Below are 18477 nucleotides of genomic sequence, written 5' to 3' on the forward strand. Positions count from 1 at the left end.
AGAGGTATGAGTCGCTTTTACTACATTTATTATAAAAGTGTATTTTAGACTTATTATCTTTATAAAGATAAGAACGCGTTCCCGTTAACATATTCTTAACTTATGCATTTATTGCTTTTAAATCAATTGGTTTGTTAATTAATGCTAAACAGATTAAATATGAAAGCTAAACCTTACGCTTTCCCAAATGGCAATACATTGGAGAGAGGAAGATAGCAACATTTTATTTCAGTCTGTGGCAACACATTGCTTTTAAATAGAGGAGTTTGTTGATTAAAATAAAATGTACACATCTTATGTTTTGATAAATGGCAAGTCTATCGCGCTGGATATGTAATCGAAAATATATATCCAACGCGATGTAAGAACGTTTCATTTCAAATAAGTTTTGCCACTGCTCGCTTTTAAATAGCTGAGTTTCTTAATTGAGAATTCACTAAATTTGTACAAAATAAGAAATTAATAAAAAAACAAACTCGAAATTCAGAATTTATGGCTCGAGATGCGCAGATGCGCATATTCGGATGCAGGATTTATGTATCTTCAAAATCTGGTGGCTCTAGCCGCCGCCGTTTTACACAATGTGAGAAGCATATATATATAGCTTTTTCTCTATATAATAATAGAGATGGCATCAGAGAAGCAACAGAAAGTAAAGGTAAGTTCTAATTAAAAGGACACAATGTTATCCCTTGAAATAGTTTTGCAGTTTTTACAAAATTTAAACAAAACACTATACTTCATTCTGAAGCAATTATGTACAAAGCAATTAATATAGCAAATGACTTTATGACATGTTTCCACGTGTTAAAATCAAATATAAGTAAGAACTGTAACAATAAAAACTGTTTGATAGAATTTTGTATTTTTCAGTCGCTCAAATTGGTTTTCGAATACTTGTGTTTTCTAGTTTTATTTCAAAATGCAATGGTTATAATTAATTAAGAAAAAATCACAAAAATGACAACTACTCGAAAAGTTACGTATAGAATTTAATAAAACTGACCCACAATACACATCACATAGTAAGGTATAAAATAACATGAAAAGAATTACCAGACTATTATGGTGTCATAGAAATTAGCATATGTAAAAAAAGAACTAATCGGATGTGTCAGTTTGGTATTGGAAAATTACCTTCAATATGGAGTATGATTTCCTGTAGAAGCATTACAGCATATACAACGACGTGTGATGATAATGTCAACTATACTGTCTATAAGTTCCATACGAAGTGAGAGCCATTGCTCTTGCAAAGCAGTTGCAAGAGTCTGTAGAGTCAAAGATGCTCGATCGGATTAAGGTACGGCGGTTGAGGGGCATTTCAATGCTCTGAATTGTTTGCTGTTGAAGATAATAATCTAGGGTGCGAACCCTGTGTTGTCTAGTGTTGCTGTGCTGTAGCAGGAAAGCATCACCTATTAATCCGACAAAAGGGCGCACATAAGCATCAAGCATGCCAGGCCTGAGAGTAGTATAAAATGGGCGTTCTGCATCAGGAGGAGCTGAGGAGCTGAGGGCGTGGTCAATGACGTCACACAGAGGGCGGGGCCAAAGGCAACGTCATCACACTAGAAGGCGTGGTCACGAGTGGAGTTGAGTTGTTGGTAGACTGCTGATTGAGTTGTATACCTCCTGCTTTTCATTTAAAGTTAGTTTTTTTTAAATTGGCAACGGGGATTTTTTGAGATATATGCTCATGGCGCCCTCTAGGGACGAAAAAAGAAAATAATTTATTTTAGAAGTTTCTTTTTTTTAAATATTCTATTATTCAAAATATAGAATTGAACTCTCAAACAAAATATCTCACCAGCTCAGTAGTTTGAAGATTTTAACCACTAAGCTGATGTGATACATTCAGATTCAGGTAAAAAAGCCTATTTAAGAAAATGGAATTTGAATCGACTCATCAATTTATTCGGATACTTTTATCCTTTCTAGTTTTTCATGAAACTTTAACTTATTTCTCAGGTTTTCTGTTTCATAATAACATATTCATTTACTGTCATATTTTTTTTAATACTTAACGTTTCTAATTTGTAATATTTTATTTAATTTTCACATACTATTTTTTTTCATACCTTTCATAAATTTCAGCATACCCTGATTTTTAACTTATATATTATATTTTACAAACGTTACCGCACATGCTGTTTATTTGTTACACTACTTAATTTTAGATGCAATTTCACACTTTTTTTAACTTTATAATGTTCAATATATTCTGAATTTTAACTTCATTTACTTTTTTTAAACCATTCTAGTATTCTATACACACTTTAACTTAGTGGTATGAAATTGTATTTAAAAAGAAACGTTTATTTTTCGTGATCTTAGTTCTTTTGCTAAATTTTCTACAGAATTTCTAATTTCTTTCACGTGTTTAACAATATCTTCCTTACATTACCGAATATTTTTAAAAAAAACTTAAGTCTATAACTTTTAATTGCTTTTCTTACGTTCATGATTTCCCTTCTGTGTTTATATTTCTTAATTCTAGTTTAACTTATTTATTATAATGTTTTTATTTCTGTCTCATAACTCGTAATTCCAACATTTTATCCCTTTTTATTCATTTTAACGATATGGATTGTTTTCATTTACTCCATATTCAAATATTTCCTTACAATTTTTATAATACTTGTTTTATTCCTCGATCATAATAGATCATCTACAGGTCTTACTCAGAAATTTCCATTCACACCTTTACAGTTTAATACCATTTATATCTAAATGTATTTCTTTCTCATATAGTTTTATGGTCTTCAAAGTTTCTAACATCATGTTTAGTTTTAAATCCCGATTACCTTTAAGTGTGTTGATAATTTTCATTTCTAATTTTACAACCACGTTCAGTGTTTCATCCACACATACCAAAATATTTCTTACATTTTCTGATATTTAGTCTATGTCATATTTCAGTACTTCAAATGAATTTACACTGCTCACACTATTATCTTTCATGTTTTAGAGACACTAACTATACTAATTTTACTATTTTTCCTGCACTAATTGCATCTATGTCAGCACTCATGATAAACTAGCAATTGTTTTGCATCACATGCATAAAGAAATTCTTAAAACCAACTTTTTCAATATCGTACTCAAATTACTGTTTTCCAGATGGGAATTACCAGTATTCCTTGGTTTTACTCTGTTACATCTTTTTAAATTTTAACATCTTACTTTTAATTCTAACATACATCTTTTAAACAGTTTTTTCTTTTAATGATAGCCTTACCTTATTTGTTCAAATTAATTCTTTCATTCACCTTCTTTACTACCTTTCAGTACCTTCATAATTCACTATGCAAACGCAATGTCTTTCACTGACATTCTGTTTAATAATACCACAAGTTTCCTTAATTGACAAAAAGCGAATTATTTCTCATTTCAAAATAGAACTACTATATTTTTGCACAAACATTACCTTTATCCATTCAAGCCACCCCTTAACCTGTAACTGACGTAGCGATAGGAAAGGAGATTCTTATCATATGCTCTTTCGACATTTGAGGTTTCTAGAACTTCTTTGACAAGTATATCAATACCATCAGAAAATATACTAAACACTTTTACCCAGTTTAAAGGCAACATACTGTTATAAGAATGGTTTTAGTTAAATTTATAACACAAATAAACGCATTTTGTGCTAAATAGGCATAAACATTTAGATTCAGAATATTTCTTTTTAATCCGATGTAAGACATGAATTTCATTCATGATACGGATTGTCTCTTGATTTTCTTTTTGTTTACCTTACACTAATAGAAAATTTTTATTTTACAAGTTCAGCTTTTAATGAAATAGAAATAAAAACTACGATACACCTGCTGTTTTTAAGAAAAGGAACTTTGATATATTTCTGGAAATGTAAATGTTTTAGAGTTTTCTTTCAATCACGTTGATTTTCATTACTTTACTAACTTCAATAATTCTCTTATTAGCTAATATGAATGAAAGAAGATTGTCAAAAATGTGACACAGTATAATTCTTACGAACATACGTACCTTTACCAGCATACAGATATTACCGATTGAAATGAAGAAAGATACAGATATTTTACTCCAATCTACATTAAATTAAAAAAAAAAAATATTTAAACTTTCATACATTCCAAAGAATAAACGAAAACTGAATAGATATTGTCATGTTTGTATATATGAGATAAAAGTTTTATGAATGGTATTTAAAGTAATGCTTAGAACTTCATAAAAGCGAACATTCACTATGTTAATACACATATCATCAGTTATTTACATTAATCAATGTAATAGTAATCATTACATGTACTATATGCATATATATTTAAAGTTTAATTGTCTTACAATTGAATAATTAACTATTGAGAGAAAGAGGTTCATATCTTACACTATTTAATTCACATGGAACAAATTTTTCCATCAACCACATTGAACCACGTTTATTAAATTCGCCAAAGCTCTTTTATTTCTGCATTTTCACACTCACGACACATTTTAAATGTAACTATTGATTACCATTTCAAACACTGATATCATAACTCAGTGTAAAACTACATCATAACTCATTTTTTCCCTACTAACTACAATTTTATATATTCAAGAAGTACATCTAAGACATGATCATTTTCTATGTTCTAGCAAATCGCTTCAATTGCGAGCATACTATTAAGACTTGCGATTTTAGAAGACTTGCATGTATTAACGATGTCAACGTTTCTTCGTTTTTGTAAGATTCGTATCAAACCATGTCGCATTCGAATGTGGTGTAAGAGATCACTTTTTCTTTTAAACACTTGTAAACAATGGATGCAATTTATAAGAAGAGAAGTATCATGCTGTTTCAAAACATCATCATCAGCATATTTCTGTTTCTTTTGACAAAGGTAACATTTAAAAAAAAAAGTTTCCTGAGATATTCTTCAAATTCTGTTTTACTTGAAAAAATGTCCGAACATTCAATACGATGTAAAGATTCATATTGTTTTAAATTCTTATGCTCACTAAATATTTTTTATCATGATTTACTCTTAAAAGTAACTTTATTAATTTTCATATCCTTTTTACGTGAAAAGAACTTGTGATTATTCACTACAAAATTCTAAGACGAGAAGCTTCGCGACTTTTCAAACTATAAACTTAAATTTCTTAGGACATACACTACATCTGATGTTTCTTTCATGAGATTTCAAATATCTCTTCAGATTACTCGTATTCAAGAAACCTCGCAAATATATCACATAAGTTCAGCGAATAATCGCTTCATAAACTCTTAAATTTTCAACACGAGTGAATCACTTGAAGCATATACTGCACTGTAAACATACAATACTTAAAAAAATTGTTATAAAAAATAAAAATACATTCATTTCACCAAGAAGCTTTTCTATTTAAATACATTTATTTATTTCCAAAGAACAAGATTCTGTATTATACATAAAATATACTTAGAATTTTCTTTCATTAGTTAATATCAAATTAACAACAATATCCATTTACTGATATTTGATATACATGTTTGCTTTAAAATTAAAACTAAAATTTCAATATATTTCTATTAAAAAAACATAAGGAAAAAAAATACTCATAACATCAACCAAAGACAGAAATTTAAATAGAATAGCTGTACTTATATTAGTGCATTTTTATAATCTTCATAACATTTCGATTCAAAAAACCTATTACAAAATAAATGAAACATTTTTTTCTGCCTTAAAGAATCTCTTATATTTTTAAAATTAATACATAAAAATATATCTTCACCAATATATTTAATTCTATCCTCAACACTTATTATAATGCAATCATGTCTTGTTTGTGAAGGATGATTTACAATGCAACCTTCGCATTTATATAGCTTTTTTATCACTGAATTTAATTCAGTTTTGATAGAGTTTATGAGTTCTTTAAAAAGTTCATCATCATCACTTACCATATCCGAACAATTGTTTTTACATTTGATTTGCAACGGTAAAATAATTTAAATACTTTTATATAAAGTATTAGATACATCAGGAATAATTTCTTTCAATTTTTTTAAAAATATCACAGTTTACTTTTAGGTATGTAGGTTTTAGTTTAAAAGAATTTTCATCTTGTTTAAAAACTTGTTGAAAAATACACTCACATTCTTTGTTGAAAACTACCAACTCATTATTGCAAATGATGCTGGCACTCGTATAGACAAGATTAAATTCATATATTTTTGAGGAAAATTCTTGCCATGTTGCAGGAGTTATAACAACACCGCGTGTAATAGGGTATAATATTTTATTTTGTTCCACACATTCACGTAGATGAATGTTCATTCTGTTTTCAAACTGATTTATGGACACAAAATATCCCCAACCAAGAGTCCACTGTGCAATCAACTTCGAACTTTCTTTTTTCTGTTCTCGATTATTCGGCATGAAGATATTTTCAGGAACAGACTTCATATAGTGGGCAAACCAGTCATCCTCTGGAAGTTCATCCTCATTATCTTCCAAGCGTCGTTTTTTAATTTTCGAAATTTTTATGTTTCGGAATGTGATACTAATTCTAGGATCTTTAACGTCAGGTTGAGAGGGTATTCCGTGCATCCAAAATTGATTCGTTGGGGGTTTCATTACAAGGAGAGTTCCATGAGTTAAGTCCACGCTTCGAGATGTGAAATTTCGCCTGGTAAATACCATTTGACGTTTTGCACCTAAACTGATGATAGGTATATCACTTTCAGGTTCAAGACAAGTTTCATTGTCTTTATGCGTTGAAATTTTCGCCACTCCGTCAGGATAATAGTTCAATAAAGCAAAATTATATTTTTTGCCACTTATCGTTTCAACATAATCTTTTACATTTAGAAGAGTTTGAGTCCATGGTTCTGCACAAATGCTCGTTCCAGAGAATTCGTAACTAAGTCTTTCATCACCAAAACCGAGTACTTTTCTTCGTGGAACATACTGAGTCCCATTAATTTCAAAACTAATATTTTTAAAAGCATAATTTGATAGTTCATCTAGCAAAATATCAGCTTCATTTCGTGAATAAAATTCTTCGTATAATTCCACATTTAACTCTGTATCACATATATTCCTCATATTCGCTTTTGAATCTAACGACAATTCTGAATGATATAGAAATATATAGCATTCTTAAATAGCAAAAATTATCTAAAACATGCATTAACGAAATGATTTCATCAACACTTATCGTAATACATTCTTGTCATGTCTTGTTTGTGAAGCCAGTCTTTCCGGCGTCATATGTGTAAAAATAATCATGATAGGATAGTGGGAAAGAGTTATAGTGTCCTAATGTTGTTATTTTAAATCTCGATATTACATATATGCATAAGGAGAATCTTAAAAGCATCATCCACTTATCATGATAGAGTAATGGAAAATTTCTAAAACTCTGATAATCATACGCGAAAGAATGTATTATCTTAAGGTTATTGTTGCTATTCCAAGTTTGACAATACATACAGAAGTGAAGGAAGACCCTTGATAATCGCTGCACGTTATCATGATAACGTGAAGTCTACAGCGCTTATCAAGGATCTTCCTTCACTTCTATATGTACTGTCAAATTTGGAATAGCAACAATAACCTTAAGATAATACCGGTCCCATCTTCGTACGACAATAATCCGCGGAGTTATTAATTAAAAACTGCGAAAACAATAATTTCGGCACTCAGTCTTCCGAGTGGCAACAGTCTCGGCAGTCGTCGGAGATAAAAATGCTATGGGAACGCCAAGGCCGTTCGCCACTTACAAACTAAGAATAAAAAATTAAAATAACTTAAAGGAATAAACTGAAAAGCTAAAATAAAACTAAAAATAGAAACATTCTCTTCATTTAGTTGTCGTTAGTTGAATGTAGATTGGTTTATGCCCTTGATAAGTCGAGTAAATGACGTCATAGATAAAATAAAAAATTTTGTTTCCCGGTCTGGCAACAGATCAAATAGAATCAAAAGTTTAGTTTCCTGGTTTGGCAACAAAAAATTTATTTACGAATTTTGGATTTGGAAGGAGACCGTCGCAATTTTTTCCAGCATTTCAAATTTCGTAAATATTCTTATTATTACTCATTGCACTTAATCTTTATTTCTTTTTACAGGATATTTGATTGTTTTTTGCATTTATATTTGTAGTTTTAGTAATTTAAAGTAGTATTTTAGACTTTTATATGCTCCTGTTAGTTTAGAACTTGAGAATTCTTCGGAACATTAACTTGGTGACTCTTTTTATATATTTAATGTATTATTTTGTATTTTTTTAAAGATCTATTCATTCGTGTTTTATATTTCTGTTATTGTTGCTCGATAAATTGCATTTACATTTTATATTTTTGACATTTTCCTGTGTGCGATAACAATTATCGTTTTAAGGCGATCGAATGTTCTATATTTTATTAGATTTGTTATTTTGTTAGGTTTCTTATTTGAATTTCAGAATTGATTTCAGAAGTTCCTAATTTATATTTGTATTTATACCTTTTATTTATTTTGTGTTTAGGTTTTCATTTTCTGTTTATGTGCATTGTTCTCAGATTGACCTAATTATTAGAAATATTTTCATAATTTTTATCTGTGCTTGGAATTTTTCATAATATTACACATATTATTTCTTATTTGCCAGCAATTTTTTAACAGGGAAGTTTTTGTTTTACATTTTTGATTTTTTAAAATTAATTTGCTCTTAAGTGGAAAATTTTTCATTTAGTCTAGGATTATTTTAAAATTTGTGTTGTATACATATAGAATGCATTAATTTTTTTTCCAGCAGTATTGGTTTAATGAGCAATTTTTTTCTTTCATCTGCGTAGTCATTTTTTTGAGTCGAGTTAATATTTTAGTAGTGCTTTTTTTAACGTACTGAAATGCCGAAACGGAAAAGAGGCATTACAGGAGATGCATCAAGAAGACGAAGAGCTGAAGCACAGAGTTTACGGCGAGCTGCAGAAAATGAAGAAGAAACTGCTGCGAGACTGAGCACGCAAGCGCGTCGGCAAGCAAACCCACGCGCTCAAGAAACGGAAGAAGAAACCGCTACGAGACTCGGCAGGAAAGCTCAACATCAAGAAAATTTACGTGCTGCAGAAACGGAACAAGAAACCATTAGGAGACTCAGCAGGCAATCCCAATGTCAAGAAAATTTGCGTGCTCAAGAAAGTGAAGAAGAAACCAGTAGGAGGCACAGACTGGACTCTCATCGTCATCGTCAAGTTCGAGCGGAAGAGTCGGAAGAGGACGCTGCTACACGAAGAACTCGAGACGCTGCACGCCACAGACAAGTCCTATCCGAAGAAACAATGTCCGTACGAGAAGACAGGCTACGCATGAATGCAGCACAACGTTCACGCAGCACTCTTCACAATGCAGGAAGATGTGGACTCGAAGTTTATGTTGAGCAACACAGCGCCGGTTCAATGGAAGCTTCCTGCGATCTCTGCAACGGATTGTTCTTTACGGGAGAAGGAATGCAAGAGGAAGATACATGCACTGCTGTAACAATGGGAAAATTATCGAAGCTGAAAGAAGATATCCAGAAGAATGGCACAATTTAATGAATGGGAACCACCCGTTTTCTGAAGAGTTTTTTGCCAACATACGTACTTACAACTGCCTGCTCAGTTTTGCTTCATTGGGTGCCAATATAGAAATGCCTTCGGGTTCGGGTCCCTACTGCTTCAGGATTCACGGTGCCATATATCATCGAACGAGCCACCTTCATCCGCCTCATCCCGGTCAAGAACAGTATGCTCAGCTGTACATTTTAGATTCGGATCAAGCCCTCAGGCAGAGAATGAACATATTTGGAAATGTTGCCCTGAACGCCGAACTCCTGAGACAGTTGGACACTGCTGCGGATATCCGCATGTACATCAAGGGTGAAAGTGTTGCTGCAGGCGAGCACAGGGGACGTTACAATGCTCCGAAAGAAAATGAAGTTGCAGTCGTCTTCAAGAGTACGGACGGCGCTCCTCCATCGAACCGAGACATCGTGATCCATCCGAGAGGTGGCGGTCTCATCAACATCAGTACCTTAAATCCCAACTTGGAACCCATGACGTACGTACTTTTCTTTCCTCACGGCGAGCAAGGATTCAGAGTCGGACAGCAATACACAGAGTTACAGTTTTACAGTCACAGGGTGTCCGTACGACGAGATTGCTACAACCCGATTTTGTATGGCCGGAAATTGTTTCAGCAGTATCTCGTGGATGCATACGTAAAAGTTGAAGGCAACAGGATTGCGTACCTCCGGAGCCATCAGACGAATCTGAGAGTGGAAACTTACATGGGTCTTGCCGATCACATTTACAGAGTTGGTCAAGAGACGGGCGTACGCCCTGGAATACCGGTTATACTTCCGTCAACGTTTATAGGAAGCCCTCGCTGCATGCAGCAAAACTATCAGGACTCGATGGCCATTGTGCGCGACTTTGGTAAACCGGATCTGTTTTTGACTTTCACGTGCAACCCTAAATGGCCGCAAATAACAGAAAACTTATTCCCAGGACAGAAGGCTCACGATCGCCCGGACATCGTTTCGAGGGTATTTGACCTGAAGAAAACGGCTTTGATGCAAGGTTTCACAAAGAATCACATCTTAGGTGCGACCATTGCAGATATACACGTCATCGAATTTCAGAAGAGAGGATTGCCTCATATGCACCTTTTGTTGTTTTTAGCGGCAGAAGACAAAATAAGAGATGCAGAGTGCATCGACTCGCTGGTGTGTGCTGAACTTCAAGAACAAAGTTGTACAACTTCAAGAACGTCATCATTTAAATTTAATGTAATATAATAACTTTTATTCAATATCAATAAAAGAATTAACGTGACAATCATCCTAACCTGAAATTAAAAAAAAATTGTGAAAAGCAGCTGTTTATTTAAAATGCCTACATTAACGAAATATTTTTAAAATACAGTTAGGTAACATGCAATCGCGTGCTTTATTCAACTTTAGAATATAACCTTGATTTGTATCTGCGGCGATTCAAGAAACTGTTGCAATCGGAAAAATGAGCCCGAAAATTAGCGTTTTCACAGTTTTTAATTAATATCTCAGCTGATTAACGTCCTACGAAGATGAGAATGGTATCATTGGATTCGTAGAATTTTTTGGAATCCGCAGACACCTGCCTCGAATTCCAACTCAGCGCCGTTCCATAGATATTTAAGAAAAAAGAAATTGACACGTGACCTTTCGCCAGCACAAATCTCGAACGGAAGCAATTGTCATCCCACCGGCGCTTTCGAAAAAGCAATTTTATCTCAGCTAATTCCGAGACGGTTGCCACTCCGAAAAATGAAATAACGTTTTCGCAGTTTTTAATTAATAACTCCGCCGATTATTGTCGTACGAAGATGGGACCGGTATCGATGGATTCGTTGATTTTTTTCGAATACGGGGATATGCGTTTCGAATCGCAACTCGGAGCCGTTCCGCAGATATTCGAGAAAAACGAATTTGGCACTCGGCCAAATCCCTAAAATAGGGGAAACCCGTGAAAGAAAGTGCAAAACGTAGGGAAACGTAGGGAGAAAATCAGTTTTTAATTAATATCTCGGCTAATTAAAGTCGCACGAAGATGCCGATGGTCAATCCGGCGAGCCACGGGCATTCTGAATCCAACGGTACCTTCCGCTAAGCTCTACACCCAGCCGTTCCCGAGGAGATGATGTTACAAACACACAAACAGACAGAGGCACACAGATTTTAATAGTATAGACTAGCGGGCAAGCCCGCCAGCTGAGCGGGCTGAAGCCCGCTTATCATTGTTCGTTTTTAAAAGATATCCTATGTTAAATTTGGCCGGTATTGAAAAGTTGAACCGAACTACCATTTTTTAGCGGCATTCCGCGGGCTTCCCCCGCTTTTTTCACCTACGCATCCAGAAGTTACCGCATACACTATACATATGCGGAAAATCACGAAAACACCCATGCTTCCAGCCCTTTCGCGGGTATTCGAAATTTGGACCGAAATACCAGTGTTCAGCGCTTTTGGGCGGGAGCCCGCCCAAAACAGTGTTCACGTGTGCATGCAAAAGATACTACGTACACCGTACACATGCGTAAAATCACGAAAACACCCCTCCAGCCAGCCCGCTGCCGATTCGAAAGTTGGACCGAAATACAATTTTTCAGCGATTTTGCGGGTGCTGTGCCCGCTTTATTCACGTATGCATGCTGAAAATGGTGCATAAACGATACACATGCGTAAAATCACGAAAACAAACATGGAGCCTGCCTGTTCGCCGGTATTCGAAAGTTGGACCGAATTACCAGTGTTATGTGGCTTTGCGCGGGCTCTGCCCGCTTTATTCACATATACACCCAGAAGATACTCCATACACTATACACATGCGTAAAATCACGAAAACACCCATGGAGCCAGCCAGTTCGTCGGGATTCGAAATTACCGCATTACCAGAACCGCATTACCAGTATTCTGTGCCCGCTTTATTCACGTATGCATCCATGAGATACTTTATAAACGATACACATGCGAACAATCACGAAAACACCCATGCAGCCAGCCCGCTCGCCGAGATTCGAAAGTTTGAGCGAACTACCAGTGTTCAGTGGTTTTACCCGGTATCCGCGCGCTGTATTCACGTATGCATCCAAATTTTATATACAGTACCCCGGAATTCGAAAGTAGGACCGAAATACCAGTGTTCAGCGATTTTGTGGAGCGGGCTGCGCCCGCTTTATACACATAAGCATGGAGAGGATACTGCATAAACGATACACATGAGTTAAAGCAAGAAAACACCCGGGGAGCCAGCTCGTTCGCCGACACCGAAAGTTGGATCGATCTACCAGCGTTAAGAGGTTTTGAGCAGGCTGCGCCCACTTTTATCACATATGCATCCAGAAATCACTTTATACACTATACACATGCGGAAAATCAGGAAAACACCCATGCAGCCAGCCCGCTCGCAGAGATTCGAATGTTTGACCGAACTACCAGTGTTCAGCGGTTTTACCCGGTATCCGCGCGCTGTATTCACGTATGCGACCAAATTTTATGTACAGTACCCCGGAATTCGAAAGTTGGACCGAACTACCAGTGTTCTGTAGTTTTGCGCGGGCTGCTCCCGCTTTATTCAAGTATGCATGCAGAAGATACCGCATACACGTTACACATGCGAAAAATCCCGAAAACACACATTGAGCCAACACGGTCGCTTGGATTCGAAAGTTGGACCGAACTACCAGTAATCAGAGGTTTTGAGCGAATTTCGGCCGCTTTATTCACTTATGCATCCAGAAGATGCTGCGTACACGAGGCACATGCGTAAAATCACGCAAACACCCATGGACCCAGCCCGTTCGAAGGGATTCGAAATTAGGACCGAACTACCAGAGTTCAGCTTTATTCATTTATGCATCCAGAAGACACTGCATACACAACACATATGCGTAAAATCACAAAAAACATGAGTGTAGCCTGCCTGCTCACCGGGATTCGAAAGTTACCGTATACCATCTCAAAGGAGCAAAGAAAAATCTTTAATCTAAAAAAAAAAAAAAAAAAAAAAAAGTGTGAATTTAATTTTTATTGGTGCGAACTTATTTAAAATATCATTTGCATTAAAAGATAATATCTAAATTAAGTGCACGTATCTAATAACATAAAAAAATATATTATTCCAAAAAATCAAATTTATTATTAAAAAAATAACAACATATTTTTAAAAAATAGCTTTTTCAGATTTTTTAATTAATATCCCAGCTGATTAGAGTTGTACAACTTAAAGAACGTCATCATTTAAATTTAATGTAATATAATAACTTTTATTCAATATCAATAAAAGAATTAACGTGACAATCATCCTAACCTGAAATTAAAAAAAAATTGTGAAAAGCAGCTGTTTATTTAAAATGCCTACATTAACGAAATATTTTTAAAATACAGTTAGGTAACATGCAATCGCGTGCTTTATTCAACTTTAGAATATAACCTTGATTTGTATCTGCGGCGATTCAAGAAACTGTTGCAATCGGAAAAATGAGCCCGAAAATTAGCGTTTTCACAGTTTTTAATTAATATCTCAGCTGATTAACGTCCTACGAAGATGAGAATGGTATCATTGGATTCGTAGAATTTTTTGGAATCCGCAGACACCTGCCTCGAATTCCAACTCAGCGCCGTTCCATAGATATTTAAGAAAAAAGAAACTGACACGTGACCTTTCGCCAGCACAAAACTCGAGCGGAAGCAATTGTCATCCCCCCGGCGCTTTCGAAAAAGCAATTTTATCTCAGCTAATTCCGAGACGGTTGCCACTCCGAAAAATGAAATAACGTTTTCGCAGTTTTTAATTAATAACTCCGCCGATTATTTTCGTACGAAGATGGGACCGGTATCGATGGATTCGTTGATTTTTTTCGAATACGGGGATATGCGTTTCGAATCGCAACTCGGAGCCGTTCCGCAGATATTCGAGAAAAACGAATTTGGCACTCGGCCAAATCCCTAAAATAGGGGAAACCCGTGAAAGAAAGTGCAAAACGTAGGGAAATGTAGGGAGAAAATCAGTTTTTAATTAATATCTCGGCTAATTAAAGTCGCACGAAGATGCCGATGGTCAATCCGGTGAGCCACGGGCATTCTGAATCCAACGGTACCTTCCGCTAAACTCTACACCCAGCCGTTCCCGAGGAGATGATGTTACAAACACACAAACAGACAGAGGCACACAGATTTTAATAGTATAGATTGTGAAAAGCAGCTGTTTATTTAAAATGCCTACATTAACGAAATATTTTTAAAATACAGTTAGGTAACATGCAATCGCGTGCTTTATTCAACTGTAGAATATAACCTTGATTTGTATCTGCGGCGATTCAAGAAACTGTTGCAATCGGAAAAATGAGCCCGAAAATTAGCGTTTTCACAGTTTTTAATTAATACTAGCGGGCAAGCCCGCCAGCTGAGCGGGCTGAAGCCCATTACTTCAGGGGATGGATGCCTTCGTGGTATTCGAAAGTCGGACCTAACTACCACTGTACAGCGATTTTACGTTTGCTGCGCCCGCTTTATTAACGTATGCATGCAGAAGATACTGCATGCGGAAAACCACGAAAACACACATGCAGCCAGGCCGCTCGCCGGGATTAGAAAGTTGGACCGAACTACCAGTGTTCAGCGATTTTACCGCTCAGCTGCTTGTACGAAGTGTAATCGCGAAAATTTTCGGGTGTGATATTCCAACAGTATACTCGTTGTTAAAATTCCTTTATTTAAATTCTTTTTGGTAAACTCCAACTGCTGTCTATATATTTTATACTTAACATCTCTTTCGTAATTATGTTTCATAACAGTAAATATATACTGGCATTTAAATGCCTTTAAAATAGTAGAAAACATTTAAAAGCATTATGTTACAATTTTTTCATGCTCGGAAGTAATACTTTTAACTGCGAGCAAACCTTTGATCTTAGTCGTAACTGTAACTGCTTTCGGCGGCGTTTGTTTACATTTTTCAAGCGTGGGTTTTCGAGCTGATCAGTTTTCGTCAGTTATCTTTGTTTACCTTCTAAAAATGTTCTTTGAAGGGTCTTCTAAGACTCTTGATAATATTTTAGTCGTGAATTTGTTCTATTTTGATTATACTGGTAAATTTTTTTTTTTTACTTATGCTATCATAATGCATACTATTAGCAAGTAGTATCATAAACCCAAAGCATCAGCGGTTCTAAAATAAAACTCGTGCATGTGTGAAGAATATTCATGGCAGATGGTCATTTGAAGATGCTGTTACCGCAGAAAAAATTGCTGACACTTAAAATTTAGCGGATATGACAAATGATAAAAGTCCAGGGTGAAAATCAATTGTGAATACAACTGCGAGTGTAAAGGCAGCTGAGTTGAAAACAACTTTTCAATCTACATCAAATTCTAATCAAAATTTGATTGAAAAGTGTTCCTATATTTTAATGAACAGCGAAATGTTTGTTGCATAATGCTACAACAGTTCTTCAGATGTAATATGAAAGGGAATGTTTGGCTATTGAACTCGTTTGCAAATTGTGTAAGAAGGTGTTAATTTTAAAAAATCAAAAATTGTAAAACCAAAACTTGCAGATTATAAAATTGCTGGTAAATAACAGAATGTTAAATAATAATATGTGCAATGCTATGGAAATTCTAAGAACAGATAACAATTATCAAAATATTTTGAATAATTAGGCAACGACCACAGGAAGTGTCATTTTTACTTCCGTGTGTAATGTAGTGGTGTAGCGTATTCAGCTACGGCCAAGCACTCGAGTGCAATCTGCCTAAGGGGAGGGATGCCTTCTTGTCGGCTTTTTAAAGGAAAGTGGCATGGGGAAAATAACAAAAACACCCATGCAGCCACCCCATTCACTGGGATTCGAATGTTGGGTGTTTGTAAAAGACGCAACTTTGTGGAACAAACTCATTTGCTCATTACAGTCCTATCCCTCGAGTATATCAAATATCCTGTGAATCATGCCCATGTCTTGCATCTGCTGCACACCTTGTTCCATCATTGTGTGGATATAGCTCATATTGTGTCAATAGTGTTGTATGTGTCCAATATCCCCTGTATATACATTTGAAAATATATATGTACATACATATAAACCAAATTAGTTAGTCGCCTGTTTTTATCGCATTCAAAATAAATAAATAACAGAAAATAGTTTTTAAAATCTACCGAGTAAGTATTGCAGATGGGTGGGCTGCACCCACTCAATTCTTTGCTGGTGTCTAAAATAGTTTCTGTGTGAAATTTGTGGAAATATTTTGTATTTAAATCAAAAAAAGAAAAATAATTTTAAATCTATGATTAAAATTGTTTTTCTCACTTTCATTATTATTAACACGAAACCGAAGGGACTGAAGAATTTTTTCGTGTTAAAGGATAATGAAAAAAAAAAAAAAAAAAAAAACATATTTTCAACAAAATTAAGTTTATTAGAGTACATTTTATTTGCACAGATATGCATATAGGCATGTATTTAATAAAAAATCAATGAAACAAAATCATCCACAAGAACTGCATTATTCATTTCGTTTTCTTTGTCGGAATCTGCATCAATGATATTTTTTTAGCTTTGAACAAACTCCAAAATATCCTTGTCTCCAATTATTTGGGGCTGTACAGACATTATCATCAACTACTGCAACTGTTGTTCTTTGGATAACTCAGTAGGGCAGCACACAGAAACTTTTCCAAACGTTTCATAAAATGTCAGTCGTGTGAACCCGTAAGATATTTTACTGTACCTATGTCTATAAAAGACACAACTTTGGGAAAGACATTACAGGCCTATCCCTTGAGTATATTAAATATCATGCAAAACAAAATATTTTATATGAATGAAATCAGTTATTGCGTCAATAGTTCAAAGAAAAGCAGAAAATAATTTTTAAAATCTACCGAGTAAGTACGCCAGATGGGCGAGCTACAATCCGTATTTATCTGAAAAGAAATAATAATAATAATAATAATTTCTTAGTTATAAGTTTATATTAAACACAAAAACTTGAACAGAAAAAAAAAATGTAAACAGAAAAAATTGGTGGGCTTTTGACGGCATAAACTGCCTGACACCTGGGGTCTCCTCTGCAACCTCATCCATCAGGGAGTTATTTTTTCTCCCAGGTATCAGCCCCTTCCCTGGTCTGCTGTTACAGAATCATAGACAAAATTGCATCACTATATATAAATATGTATATATATATATATATATATATTGATGCAATTGTATATACATATATACACACAAGCACAATTAAGATATATATATATTTGTATGTGTTTACAAAAATGCAAGCAATGAATAAGAAAAATTATTTACAAAAAGTTACATGTTCTATGTACACCTGAAAAGAAAAACATTTTAATTTGAATGAAATCATTTCTATATACACCTGAAAAAAAGTATTTACAAGTTCTATGTACATCTGAAAAGAAATGTATAAAAACATTTTAATTTGAATCAAATCATTTCTATATACACCTGAAAAAGAAATATTTTTATGTGATTGATATCAGTTCCATAAATACCTAAAAAAGAAAAATACATAAAATGTTTTAAAATTAATGAACGCAATTGTATGTAGACCTGAAAAGGAAAATTTATAAAAAATATTTACAACATTGAAAAAATAATACAGCTTCCGATTGCCTAACTACTACAAATTCCACTTTGTAACAACAGACATAAAAGCCGACTAATGCATAATTCTCAAACTGTTTCAGCTTCATCTTGACTTGCTTCAATTTATCCCAGTCATCCAAAAACCTCAAATCTTTTTCATTTTTGCTTTGGCTTGATTAACTTCATTTTGTGTTGCAAAAATCTCACTGTTTCAATGTCTCGAGTAACTTTTTTACTGAAGAACCTCCCTGTAAACAATATTTCTTGTGAATACTTTAGAACATGCGGGCATCAAACGGCCTTGCTTCTTGGTGTCTTTCACTAAAACACGAACATTCCTCATAGACGAACA

This window comes from Stegodyphus dumicola, chromosome 10 (assembly GCF_044657685.1).
Source record: "Stegodyphus dumicola isolate Sdum_Otavi_A_Nest chromosome 10, ASM4465768v1".
NCBI classification, from domain to species: domain Eukaryota; kingdom Metazoa; phylum Arthropoda; class Arachnida; order Araneae; family Eresidae; genus Stegodyphus; species Stegodyphus dumicola.